Source organism: Trachypithecus francoisi, unplaced genomic scaffold (genome assembly GCF_009764315.1).
Source record: "Trachypithecus francoisi isolate TF-2019V2 unplaced genomic scaffold, Tfra_2.0 Lachesis_group1, whole genome shotgun sequence".
Lineage (NCBI taxonomy): Eukaryota > Metazoa > Chordata > Mammalia > Primates > Cercopithecidae > Trachypithecus > Trachypithecus francoisi.
In genome coordinates, this window is record NW_022681454.1 from 18025520 (window position 1) to 18040857 (window position 15338).

Here is a 15338-nt window from a genome sequence, read left to right on the forward strand (position 1 = left end):
TTTTGTTTGTTTGTTTGGCATCATCTGGACACAGACTGAGAGCTGACAAATTAATTTTGAATTTAGGGGACTGGTGTCTGTGATGATTATGCCCAAGGCCATGACTCTAGGGCATGAAGAGGAAATCATCAGGCTAATTAGGTTCCTATTAGTGGCCAAACATGACTCATGAATTTGGAATCCTGAATTGGTTTTGCTTTTTCTTTTTGGCAAAGTGTGCCAGATGTAGGTTTGCCTGGCTGATGAAGGCTTTGTAGACCCAGGGGATGGGATTGCTATATTCTATCAGTGTGAAGAACAGAGCTTTTCATCTGAGCTTTGTTGCCTCTACTTCCATCTTTTTTGATGTATATGGTAAGAACTTAATAAATGTGCTCTGGTTGAATGCTGCACAGGGCTGTGCAATCAACGTGCACTAAACTAGACTGAAATTCAGAGGTTAGATAAGACCAAATTGAGAGGCATGAATCATCCAAAAGTAGAATCACCTTTCGGGGGAACAATGGAGTTAAAGAACATCAGAGCTGCTATTTTAGAACCATTCTTAGAACCCAATGCCATTTTGAATAGCTTGGGCCCCTTTATGAGAAAATTTGTGACTATCCAACTGAGCTATACTTGACAAGCTAGTTCAGGCCTCCCTTGAAAAGACAGTCTGCAGTGTGTTCATGTGGGTGTTAATGGTTTCAGGCCTCCAATCACTATAATCAGCTACCATCAGGTATAAACGCAGACAAGCCAATTACTCTGGATTTTGTTTGTTTGTTTGTTTTTGAGACAAAGTCTTACTCTGTGGCCAAGGCTGGAGTGCAGTGGTGTGATCTCGGCTCACCCCAACCTTTGGCTCCCAGATTCAAGCGATTCTCCTGCCTCAGTCTACCAAGTAGCTAGGACTACAGGCATGCACCACCACACCCGGCTGATTTTTTGTATTTTTAGTAGAGATGGGGTTTCACTACGTTGGCCAAGCTGGTCTCGAACTTCTGACCTCAGGTGATCCTTCCACCTCGGCCTCCCAAAGTGCTGGGATTACAGGCGTGAGCCACTATGCCCAGTCCAATTTCTTTGTTGATGAAACACTCCAAACCTGAGAGAGCTTCATTTTCCTCACAACTCCAACCAATGCTACCTGCCACCTTTGAGGTACTGAAGGCACAATTGCATCCTGTGATGAGGGGTTGAACCTTCAGCAGCAGAAGTATACAGGTGTCTATATGGAAGTATTCATCACCTCTCTCTTTTCTCATTGAATGTCTTTTCTTGTGCAACTCTTTGTGGTTTCTTTATATTTAGGTGGTAATATCTACACCCTTGCTACTCAAAGTAGGTCCCCTCAACAATGGCACCTCAGAGCCTGATAAAAAATGTAGAATCCTGCAGTTTACTCCAAACCTATAGAATAAAAATCATTCTCACACGATCCCTAGAGGATTTTAATGCACTTTAAACTTTGAGAAGCACTGTACTGAAGCACTATTTCCTACAGAATTGTTGACAGGGGTCTAGGACTTTATTTTTAGGTAGTAAATTAGATAATTTTAGGTTTCCCAGGAATTGGGCTTCTCATAATCTTGAATGGCATAGCAATGAGAATCCCCTTAAGAACGCTCCTTTGGTCCTCTTGTTCAGAGAGAGTTTGAGTTCTAAGCTAGGTGTTTTAACATTTCTTTAATACTTGCGCCTCTCCCTTTTCACAGTGGAAATACAGGCATAGCAACCTTTGGCAGTCAACAATATCTAGCTATAATTTGGGAATATTTCTTACTTTTCACTGTACTTTTATGTTTATTCTCTACTTGAAGCAAATTGAGATGCTTTTCCTTCAGTGGAATTGGTATAGTCTAATCTAAAAACAATTTATATTTTAAGGTATGAGTTGGGTTCATATAGAAATTTTAAATAAATAATAGTAACCGTGGTGCATAAATAAGGCAAAACTCATATAGGTACTGTTTAAATAATTGTAGTTAAGCAAGCATTGATGTCCGAAATGAGACTATAGCCATAGCAATGCTTCTCAAACTTGAATTTAACCAATGGGTGATCTAGTTAGCAGAAACATTATGATTCAATAGGCCTGAAATGGACTGTAGGATCTGAGATTCTGAACTTCCAATAAGTTCCAAGATGGTACTGGATGCAATCGCACTATTTCTATGATGTTTTGTATGGTAAGTTTCTAAGAAAAAGGTCCCCACAAGACCTTCCACTACTGTGTGCAGAAACTCCTCTTACAGCTCTTCCTGATCCAACCAAGTTCACCAGGAAATTACATTGGGCATGAGATCAACACTTAATACTAGTAACTAAGATATTGCCTGTCCTTTTCTCTACATCAGTGGTTCTTAAAACTTAGTGTTTTTCAGAATCGCCTGAAGTATTTGTTAAGTCACAGGTCGCTGAGCTCACCCACACAGTTTCTAATTGAGTAGGTCTCAAGAATGCCTGAGAATTTTCATTTCTAACAAGTTTTAGAATGTGACGTTGCTTGCCCAGGAACTGGGCTTCAAGAAGCATTGCTCTACCGCAGTGTACATTCTTCTTAAAACCCACAGTGGTGATAGGGAACGGGCAGAGGATCAAGTTGCCCAGTGAAATATCACGTTGACTTGAGTAAAATCTTGCCAAATCCAATACACTACAGATACTTCTAGGGTCAAAACCCAAACAAATAGTGGAATTAGTGCGAATTTATATGATCCTAGGAAAATGTGGGTAAACTGTAACATGCTGGCCAAGATAGCCACAGTCAAAGCCTGTACACAGACACAGCATATTCAGTTTAGGAGATGAGACAACAACACTGGACTTCTGAGGAGGCAGCTTGTACTGAAGAGTGGGGAATCACGTCTTAGGAATGTCAAATGAACAGAATGTAGGTGAAGTTTCCCTGCATACACTATCATGCTGATTATCTCCAAGTCTTTGCAAATACTATCCTCCCAACCTGGAGTGACAGAGCATCTCCTCTTCATCTCCCTCCAGTTCAACTAACGTGTTTTCTAGAAAGTCCTCTGTGAACTCCAGCCTGCCTCAGTTAGGTGCTCTTTTTTCTTGAGGCTACAAAAATACCCTGTGAATAATATTATTATTCCATTTTTACTCTTTTTTAAATTGTCTGCATATATACATTTTTGTATTTCCAGTGTCTAAGAAAACACCCTTGACACATAGTAAGCATGAGTTAAATGTTAATGTTGAAAGAATTCATAAGTAAGACAGATGGCTCAATCTCTAATTTTAAAATCAGGGTGGTTCTCATATCTCATGAGATTAACCAAAGATTTAGGGGGACAGTAGGAAGTAGCTCTTGGTAGCATTTTGAACAAGGCTAGACATGTAAATTCAGAACTATTTAAAAGAAAAGAAAAGGTTTCCTAACGACCAAAGTGAGATATGTTCTCTTGAAGGAGTCATAGAACAGAACAAAGAATAAAGTAATAATTTCTATGCTACTTCCCCAGTTAACTATTGTTGCTATTTTGGTATAACTATATTATGTCTTCTCTTTCTATGACAGAGTTATATGGATGTGTATTTTTATTGAAATCATAAATTATATACAATTTTGTTTCTCTTTTTTTCCACCTATCATTATATATCTCCAGAATTTGTACCCACGTATTGAGATAGTCTTTTCAAAGACATTTTAGTTAACAGAACAAAATTCCATCATGAAAAGCAAGATTTGCAAACATCAGCACTATTGATATTTTGGACTGGATAATTTATTGTTGTAGGTGACTATACTCTTGTGCATTGTAGAATGTTTGCCGGCATCCCTGGACTCAACCACTAGATCTCCCTGCTCCCTAGATGTAATAAACAAAAACATCTCCAGACATTGCCAGATGTCCTCATGGGTACAAAATTCTCCAGCTGAGAACCACTAATGAGGAATAATCATAATGTCTATATTCATTCTTTTGTTGATGGACATTTCAGTTATTTGCATATTTTGGAAGAATATATTCAGCTTCAAAGAATGAATGAATGTTCCCTCCCCTCCTCCAGCTGTCTCTTCCTCTCTCTCCCTTTCTGATTTGCCTTCATTTCTTTCAAGTTTCATCAGTCTGGTAATTTCTAATTAACCAAGTAAAAGATGCTAAAGTTAAGAAGAATAACTGTGACGGAGCCAGTGTAGGTGGAAAGACTGACCAGTTGTGATAAAACAGCTATGTTGTGTGCTGAAAACATCTGTTTGAGAGTGCCTGGTTCAGAAGAAACAGTGCCAGGACCACTCTACACCAACCTGTGTTGTAATTCTTTTCATTCTCATATTTCTCTCATCTTGATCTGGCTCACAAGAGCATCTGTTTTCTAAGCCTCTATTTTATTTTTTCATCTTTAAAAATAGCACAATAGGCTGGGTGTGGTGGCTCACACCTGTAATCCCAGCACTTTGCAAGGTGAGTCCATCACCTGAGGGCAGAAGTTCAAGACCAGTCTGGCCAACATGGTGAAAACCCATCTCTACAAAAAAAAAAAAAAATCTACATCTATATCTATATCTATATTAGCTAGGCATCATGGCGGGCACCCACCTGTAATCCCAATTACTTGGGAGGCTGAGGCAAGAGATCGGGAGGCAGAGGTTTTGCTTGAAGATTTGCTGAGAGATTGCTGAGACAGAAGAGAAAAAAGAGAGCTGATGAGAAAGTAAAATAAACTGTTTGGCTTTCTGTATTTCTGTCTTGAATCTTGAGCCAAGGTCACAGCACTGTACTCCAGCTTGGTGACAAAAAGCAAAACTCCATCTCAAAAACTCAAAATAAAAATATCACAATAATAGTATCTTGTTTAAAAAGCCGTTAGGAAGATAAATAGAAAAATACCCATAGTGTGTGTTATGACAATGCCTGGACTGATAAACAGTAACAGCCAAATAAATAAACTCTATGTAAGCACAGGGAAAGGCTGGTGTGGCTGAAGCCTCTTGGATGAGGGGGAGGGAGATAGGAGGTGCAGTAGTAGATGAAGAAGTGAGGGAACAGATCATACAGTCTTGTAGGACAAGGTCATTTGGATTTTAAGTGCAATGAAAAGCAGCTGGAGGGTTTGAAGTATAAATGCAGCATGATCTGACTTATTCTTATGAAAGATCTGTCTGCCTTGCAAGAGAGGAGTACAAGTGACAAGAGTCCAAGTGTTAACTGCTGTAGTCCAGTTGTTAGGTGATAAGTCTTGGACTAGGGCTTTAACAGTGATGGTAGTGAGAAGTATTCAGATCTAGGCCATGTCCTGGAGATGGTGTTGATAGGATTTGCTGAGAGATTGCTGAGGAGTAGGATAAAAAGAAAGGACTCAAAGAGGGTCCTCAGACCTAAGCTAATGAGTGAGGATGGCTGTGGCCTTTACTGACATGAGGAAACTAAAGGTGTAGGTTGCAGGAATTGCATTAGTCTTTTTATTAAGGTGTAGACTCTAGAATGTTTATTAGATACATGAAAAGAGATAGTCAAAAAGTATAGAGTTTTCAGTTCAGGGAGTAGCTCAAAGCCTGTGATTCACATTTCAGAATTGTGAGCATTCAGACGCTATGTGATGCCCCGTAACTGGAGATCTCTTAAGACGAGATGTAAACAGGAAAGAGATAGCCTCTCAGTGAGCCCCTACACACTGGGGGTGGAGAATTGAATGCTGTAGGCGTAACTGAAGAGGAAGACTTACTTCCTACAAGTGCCAGATGCCTACGTTACACCTTGGCATTGAATATGTCCCTATTGCTGGCACAACCTAAATGGATAGAAAATGACTTTCAAGTGCTCTTGGCACTTCAAGAATATGCCAAAAATAGCTGAAATTCTCATGAGCCAGACAAGGAATGGGGTAATTAACCAAAACTAAGTTAATCTAAAGAATATAATGAAATTAGAATTTGTTTCATGTGGCCTGAGACTGGTGTCCATGATGTCCTAATTCTACCACTGATGGTATAAATACACTTCCCTGGCTAATAGAGAGAGGGTGCTTTGCTCATTTTCAAATTCCCAGTGAATGCTTACATTTGCCTAGTGTACCAGTTTTGAAGTGTGATCTTTAAAAAAATACTCATGTTCTGCGTAGCGTTAAGAATGCATCTCTCTGTGCCTGGAGTCATGAACCTGACACAATTAACACAGTGAAATCTACCATACATTTAATCAGAGGTACTTAATTTGATTTTCTATAATTAAGCAGAGAATCAGTTTGTCATTAGGTCTGAGAATTACCGCATTTCTGAAGTTACTCTGCATACCCCAAAAGAGCTTTATTGGATGTGAATAATAACAACCTACAAATATATTGATGATAATGAGCATCTAAATGTTCTGCAAAGAAAAAAAGACAAAGAAAATCCCTGACAAGCATGAATGGTGACTCATGATGGCAAGAGTTTTTAAAATTTATGAATATTATAACATGAAAAAATAATTATGAATAATAAAAATCTGTTACAATAATTAGCTGTAATGAATGCTCATGGTGAGTTAAATGAACTGGAACAATTTAAGGCAATAGCACATAATTTGCATCTTGTGTTACGTCAGATCATTTTATCATTAGTGAGAAAAAGAAGAAGAGAGAAAGAGAGAGAGAAGAGACAAAAGACAGCTGAGGAGAAAGTAAACTGTTTGACTTTCTATATTTCTGTCCTTAAAAAAAGTGAAAAATGCTGCATATTGCAGTTTTCAGTTTTTGCATCCATTTCAGTTTCTATTCTGAGAGTGTCAATAATGTGAGAAAGTGAAAGATAATCAGTACAGCTAACATTGAAATCAGAAAAACTTGAATGAACCTCTACATGCTTTTTTTTTTATACATTATGTAACCTAGGCAACCTCCTTAACTGACCTAAGTCGCAGTTACATCTGTAAAAGGGGGTAATAAGAGATGTAGCTTAAAGCTATGATGAGGAGTAAACATGTATTTTACAGCTAACTCTTGGTCCATGCTCATTATACACCTGGCATTTTGAGATACCTTCACAAAAACTAAGTCATTTTGTCCTCCTGACATCCCTAATCAGTAAGTGCTGTAATGATCTCTTTTACAGATGAGAAAATGGAGACACAAAGTGATAGAATATCAATAGTCATTATGTAACAGAGTGGGATTACATACCCAGGCAGTCTGGCTCCTGAAAACTCTACCTTTCACCACTGTGCTAGGCAGCTTCTCTTAGCCAGCATTATCACAATGCCTGGAACACAGCTAAGCGTTCAGTACAGGTCAAGTGTGACTATTTTTTCATATTACCTTTATGGGTGTGAGAGACTGCATTTGCATATTTGAACAGGCCTTGCTCTAATTAGATCAACCCTGGTCTGCAGGGTAGCTTTCAAATTTGGGGATGGCTTTCAAATTTCCCCAATATAATCTAACCAGTCCTATCCAGCAGGGGCTCCTGTACTGTAAGGTAACAAGGTTACCCCAAAGTGATTTCCTCAGTTAGCGAGTGATAAGCTGCTCCCAGGCAGATTGTCATTGCCAGCTCTGAGAGGCTAGTTCTTCATGACATTAAGCAGGATTGAAGGCCATCACTCATCAACTCATCATCCTGGAAGCCTGGGATGACCCCCAACCTACTGACTCCCACAGGGACATCTCTTCGATGCAACTGGTTGAGACTTAGCTGGTACCTGCCTTGGGGTTCAGCAAAGTAGTGAGGAGTGATGGGAGGTTAGTTTTGTGCTCCTAGAACAGGAGGAAAAAGCCCCAATTTGCCCAAGTGTCATTTTCTCTGCTTGACCATCATCTGCAAATGAAGTTCCAGGAATACTTGAAATCTGTACCCACGCAGATAATACTAAATAGTTGCTCATTCTAGTTCTTCAATTTTTTAAACAAATTTGAGCATTGAAAGGGAGTACTATTTTTATAACCCAGTTTTGTTACTTCTGCATTTAATAGTATATCAAGAGATTTGTAAAGTGAAATATCTTAAAGTTTTCACATCTGGCAAGAAACCTGGCACAGTTTACAGAGTTATGATACACAAGAGTTATTAAAATGCAGACTTGCTGACCCTCTTCATTGTTTTGGGCCAAAAAATACATGCAAAACCAGAACAGAGTAAGCATTAACTGGTATTTCTCATAATGTGCATTGTACATTTTCCTGGATGCATCTTTTCTTTTCTTTTTTATTTTTTTTAGGGAAATGCAATGACTGGGACCCCAGCTCCAGGCTTTTCCTCTTCCGGTCCCACAGCTCAGTTCCCTCTTTTCTTTCACCCAAATCCCCCTCACTCACTAGCTCCCACGCTTCTGTTTGCTCTCCGTGGTGGTCCTCCTTCTTGAGGTTATCAAGTAACTGTGCACACAGCTGGAAACCTCTTTCCCCTGCCTCCCGACCCCCAGACTCCCCAGATCAGAGTTCCCAGATCACCTCCAGGAATCCCCAGGGCAAGGACGATGGTTTTCTCTCAGTCTTTTTTCCTTTTGAGGATGTGCCTCTACTTATAAGAAAAGTGCTTCTAGGCTGAACAGAGGCCTGCAGGAATTTGCTTTTAAAGAAAAGAGAAAACAGTAAGACAAGAGGGAAGAAAGTTCTTTACTGGCAGCATTTCTCCTCTGGGAAAACAGCTCCAGTTTGAAGTTCCCAGGGCAGAGCCACAGGGCTGAGTTTAAGGCACCATTACACATTCAACTATGGCCAGCAAGTCAGATAGAAAATTTGCTGGGATTTGGATGGTCTCATTCACTGAAATTTTTTTTCAGTGTTTTTACCCAGTGTTTGCTAATTTTTACCTAGTGTTTGCTAAAATCTCACATACAAAAAGTTGTTTTTGTTTGATGATAATCAGAAAGGATTGGGTTTCTTTTGCATGCACAGAGGCCCTTACTCCCAGTTGGAGTTAGCTTCAGGCAAAACAGAAAAAGGAGAAAAAAACCCCAGCCCTGGATTGCCAATTATCTCAGATCTCTAACAAGAATTGTTTTACTGTCATTTCCTTGTCAATTGCTTTGTTGAAAAAAAAAAAAGGGGGGGGGGTGGATTACATAATAGTGCAGAGATGAAGACGTTTTCTATCTTCGCTGAATCAGTGGATTCTAGTGGTCTTCCAGGGACTGAAAAAATCCTAAAAGTTCAACTTCTTGTCTTGCCATTTTTTCAGGGAAACTTTTGAAACAATTTTATTCTCGGTTTACAAATTGGGGATTCTTAAGAAATTACTATATGGTCAGGTTGTTTGAACTGACTTTAATCAAAGAGTTCAAAGTCCCCTATTCCAAGGCCTAGATTTGTTGTTTTTACATTAATTGTGTGTGTTTGTCATTTCTGGGTCAAAGTAAATTTTTCTCTAAACCAAATACTTTCATGTAAGACAAGGACAGTCGGACATCAAAATATGTATTCCCCCAGGAACTTCTATCAAACGATTTCTTTTGATAACATTCTGCCTGACATGTTCAGTGCACCCATTACATCAAAGCTGATTCTGTCTTAAAAAAAAGAAAAAGGAAAAGAAAAAACTCTTTAATTTTGTTTTCCTTAGAAAATGCATGTTTCAGTTTTCTCTCCATGTATATCTTTAAAACCATTGATGTACTTTCAAAAGAGGATTTTTCAATAACCTTGAGTAGAGATGGAGAATGCACACTTCTTATTTTGAACAACATAGAAACTGGCAGATTCAGGAAAAGTTGTTAGATGAGGTCACTTTGGGGCAGTTCTATAAAATGTTTAAGGCTGACCTCAGTGGCCATGAGCAGAATGAAGGCCTTCAAATTATGTTCTCTTCTTGGATGGTGATAGGTTGACACAGTGCTTAGTTTACACCATCTTTTTTATTATCATTTCAAACTGCCGGGTTCTGACTTTCTGATAGACCTGAACCATCACTTGGGGTCTCCTGTTGCCCAGGAGATGGACAGCTGAGATTAGGAGCAAATGACTGTCTTGGAAGGATCCATAAACTGGTTAAAAATGTTATCATTGATGAATACACATTATAGAAGAAAAATATAAAGGATGGATACAGATTGATGGCCCGTCCCCTTCATTCTTTGTCCAAAATCCCTTTAGGTAGAAGATATTGAAGTGAGATTTTAAGAGCTGCCCAAATATTTGTGCTCTGACAGAATTAGTGATAATAGCTATGGTAAAATAAATAATACATGTCTAACATTTTTTGCACATATTTATTTTCTAACCATTCTTCAGCATCCAGTAAATGCCAGATGAAACATGGGGACACTGAGATAATTCTACTGCTATAGCTTCTGTCCTTAGGGTACAAAGAATCTACAACGGAGAGTCACATAGGAAATCCTGACTATTCTAATAAAAATACATGTTCAAAAACAAGAATTTGAGCAAGAGAAGAGTGATCAGTAAGGGCTTCATGAAAGAAGAAACCATTGGGTTTACTTTTACAATGAAATATCTTTGGGGAGAACATGTTGGAAACTTTATGCTGATGATGAACAACATGTTAAAAATTGGTCAACATCAACCAGTTTGTTTAATGAGTTTGTTTGACTTCCTTTTAGCTAGGTCTACATTGACTTTAACATGAAATTATGGAAAGAGGCCTAGCTTTTTATGGTGTCCACTATTTGGACCTGGGTATGCATAGGATCCAAGACCTCTTATTGTTGAAAAGTTTCTCAGCTTGATCCTAATCTCTTTTACTTAAAGTTTACTACTTGTAAATGCTAATCATATCTGAAAAATACCTTTGCAGTTCACTTGCTTGATCAAAAAACTGTTTATGACTGTATCTTCTGCATTTAGCACATGGCTAGGTTCATGATGGGTGCTCAATAAATACTTGTTCTAGAAAAGAGTAATACACGAACAATTAAATAGTTTATTGGGTGACTTTTCCTTAAAAGTCATTGAGTTCTTTGTAAGTAGACACACTCTCTTGTTTTGCTATTTTATTATCATTATCCAGCATACTACTGGGAATGTTAACATTTTCCCCTTGAAAAATTTAGCTTAAAGATACAGAGATAATAATCATTAAATGGCTGGCCGTAGGCCCAAGGGTTCAAGAAGTAAAACTGTGGTTGGCAGTCAGGGTCTATCTCTAGTAAGGTGATACACAGAGGACCCTCTTGGGGAGTGAGTGAGTGGACTGGATAACATGAAAGATGCCTGAACATGTAAAGAGAGTGGCCTTGGTTGTTAAATTTCTGCTTTTCTTTGTTTCATTCTCCTTCTGGACATATGTTGATTCTGGTCTTTGGATTCTGAGACATTTCAGTATCTCTATAAGAAATCTCAATTCCACTTTTATCTTTTAATATTTAAGTTATTTACATAAGCTTTTACTCCTTGTAGCCAAAAGAACTCTGACTGATCACTCAGCCACTAGGGAACACTCTGGCTGACAAGATCACTCACTACCCTGCTGTACTTGACCTTCTTCTCCTGCCATTTTTCTGCCTTCCCTGGTTCTCTTACTATCTCAAGTGCATGAAAACAAAACAAAACAAAACAAAAACAACAAAGTGCAATTTTTCCTAGCCTATTCTGATAGTGAGCAATGGGGATTTGACTATATTTAAGTGAACATGCAGTGACCTTAAAATCTGTGGAAAATAGGCCAGGTGCAATGGCTCATGCCTGTAATCCCAGTACTTTGGGAGGCCGAGGAGGGCAGATCACGAGGCCAGGAGATCGAGACCATCCTGGCTAACATGATGAAACCCCGTCTCTACTAAAAATACAAAAAATTAGCCAAGTGTGGTGGTGGACGCCTGTAGTCCCAGCTACTCGGGAGGCTGAGGCAGGAGAATGGCATGAACCTGGGAGGGAAAGCTTGCAGTGAACCGAGATTGCACCACTGCACTCCAGCCTGGGCAACAGAGCGAGACTCTGTCTCAAAAAAAAATCTGGAAAATAGCATGTATAGCCACAGTAACAGCTAATATTAATTTTCATTTATATCCCTACATTGTGCACCACACTTTGGTGGGGTTTTCTGAAAACTTCCCTGACTGCGGCACTCCTTCTATCCCTAGTTGGATTAAAGATCCTCCTCGGTCTGAGTTTGTGTAAAGTATCTTATTAGTATACTTACCACATTGGTTTGTAATGATTCTGATCAGTCTTTCTCACCATGTGGTGAAATCCTTCAAATGTGAAGATCCCAACACAATAATCTCTACATCAAAGGTGTTGAAATAGTGCCTTCTGTATGAATAAATAAATAATTAAATACATTAAATACATTATTTTATATAATTAAAATAATTAAATACATTATTTTAAATAATTTCAACATAGTAACATGTATATAGTTCTTATGAGCTGCCAACTGCTTTTTAAACCAATTCTTTTGAACTCATTTATATAGTCTGTTTTTAAAATTGCATTCTAGGGGTTTCTGGATTCCTAAAACTGCACTTTTCCACCAACTTTTTCTCCTCAGATAAATTGGGATCACATTATGACTCTGCATTTTATTTGCTTTGATATTGGACAAGTCCCTCAATCTCATGAGGATGAGTTTTCTCTCATATAAAATGAGGCTAATGTCACCCACCTCTCAGTATGCTGGGAAGACAGAATTGTCTTTTCCTAGCTCTCTATGCCTATGGAGGGTATCATACATTCTTAACATTTTCCACTCTCATTTTTCAGAACAATGCAATAGTACAAGAAAGAAAGAGAAAGCAAGGGAACTCAGGGTATAGAGAAGATAATGACTATACTTGTTGGGCACTTCAAGGTGAAAAAAGAGGGGGAGTAAATAAAATGGATTTTGGAGCATACTGGAGATGAAATGCTAGTGAGTAAGCTGGAAAAAAGGAGATGCTAGTCAAAGAGGGGTATTCATGGAAAGAAGACCATGGAAAGATCACCACAGCTGGGAATGGTAACATTGAGGTATAGCTATGGGAATGAGTGACTATGCTGGGAGAGTTGGCAGCAACACTACAGGAGAAGATATATAAGGAAATGAGAGGCCAAGAGGTATAAGAATGAGCTGCACAAGTATATTGTAATTATCTAGAACATAAGGCAAGTGTAAAATGTCAGAGAGACTATAAGTGAACTAGGAATTAAAATGGTCAAAAAATGTCCTAATCCCACTGAAATATTACATTACATAGTCAGAAGATATTAAACCTTATGTTCTATGCTACCAGTTACTAGTATATAACATTGTGGAAACACTTTTTCTGACTGTTAGGTTTCTCATTTTAAAAATGAATATAAGAGACCGAGCGCAGTGACTCACACCTGTAATCCCAGCAATTTGGGAGTCCGAGGTGGGAGGATCACCTGAGGTCAGGGGTTTGAGACCAGCCTGGCCAACATAGAGAAATCCCATCACTACTAAAAATACAAAAATTAACCGGGTGTGGTGGTGCGTACCTATAATCCCAGCTACTCAAGGGGCTGAGGCAGGAGAATTGCTTGAACTCGGAATGCGAAGGTTGCAGTGAGTCGAGATCATGTCACTGCATTCCAGCTTGGGTGACAGAGTGAGACTCCATCTTGAAGAACAAAACAAAAGAAAAATGAATATAAGAATATCATCTCTGCATTCCTGTAAGTATTTTGGGGTAAAACATAATAACTAATGTATATAAGAATTATCTAATGTTATGCTTGAAGACTGTGAGATGGTTCCAGTATCATCTTGATCTTTACATCTGAACTTTAGATTTTTCAGATCAGGGGTAAGAGTTTCATCCAACAGATGGGGCACTCAATCCGTGGTATGGGAAAGTGAGGAGTCACCCATCTTTTCTTCATTCTCTTTTGGATGAAAGAGTGGATGACATTTGGGACTGCTTTTCATCTACTCTCCTATACTCACTATCTGTTTTCAAACACCTCACTCTAATCCATAAACATAGTTGGTTATTTTATTCAATAAAGATTTATAGAGTATCTGTTTGGTGCCAAACACATATTCACCATATGAGATATTTTACATTTCCATGTTTTTGGTCCAATACATCTCTGTTTACTTTTTAGTGAGTTCTTCCATTTTCATATATTTTCACTCTAGGTTCAGGAAAATATTGAAACTTTCTTGCCACCTAGATCATCCTGCATTGTAGAAAAATCCTTCAGTGTTCCAGATTCAACTCCATAGTCTCTTATTCAACCACAAAGCAGTCTGGTAGAATCAATCAACTAAAATGGAAAAAGCAAATAAGTAAAAAGAAACACAACAAAAATAACTAAACTAGAATATTTGAAGCTGCATAATTACTTTATATTATATTAGAATTTATACTTTGAGTAGAAGATCAATAGTCAACTTTGCTTTAATAAGTTTGAACACTTTAGAGACAGAACAAAATATACAATGGCTGTTCTAATAATTGTTACAGTCTCTAATTTGTCTGTATTTGCCAATAGATTTTAAATTCTTAGAAAACAAGGGGCATGCCATTTCTGTACTTTTATCCCTAGGGACTAACACACAGACACTGGGCTATCAGTAAATGTTAATTGCTTTTAATTAAGGTAAAGATAGATGGAATTTATTCAAAACAAAATTGTTTTAAAAATGAACAAGAAACCTCGAACCAAGATACATTAATATTGCCAAGTGTGAAAATATGTATTATTTCTAAACTAATTCTTCAAAGTTGTAAATCAAAACCGTTGTGTCAAATGCTTTTATTTCTGATTTTAAGAAAGCAACTGTAATGCAAAATGTATAATATAAGCAATTTATTGTGTCTGACATTGAACAGTAGTTTAAATGACCTCTCCACTCTCCAAACATCTGGTATGTCTCCCATAAATAGGGCAGTATAAAAGGTAATGTAGAAGAAAAACTTGCTCAGGGGTTTAGGGATATAAGTTTGCTAGACTGGAGGATTATGGATGTATATGCTTTTAATCATGGAAGATTATAAACATACAATCAAAAATTTTTATTAAAAGATATAAATAGCTTCTGAACAACCATTGGAATTTGAAATTGAAGCAGTGAGCTCCAAGGGCAATGTAATTTTCTTAACAATAATAGCTTCTATTGGATGAGAATTTTTATTTTGCCAGACACAATGATAAGCAAATTGAATTCATTACTTTTCATACTTACCACAATCTTAAGAGACAGGTATCATCTCCAATTTGATGATGAAGAAACTGAAGCGCAAAGAATTTAACAAACTAGCCTTGGGTCACAAAATATAAAGTAGTGAAACGAGGTTTGACTTCAGGCCTCACAAATGCTAAGACACGTGCCGTTTTTGCTAACTACCTGTAGGAGCTTGTGTGAGACTAAAATAATCATGATGGTAATAGCTATGATAGATGCTTTTCCATGTGCGGACTCTGTTTCAAACCCTCTGCATATAATAACCTATTTAATCTTTATAGCACCCTCATGAAGAAACTGAGAAACAGAAGTTATATGACTGGGCCAA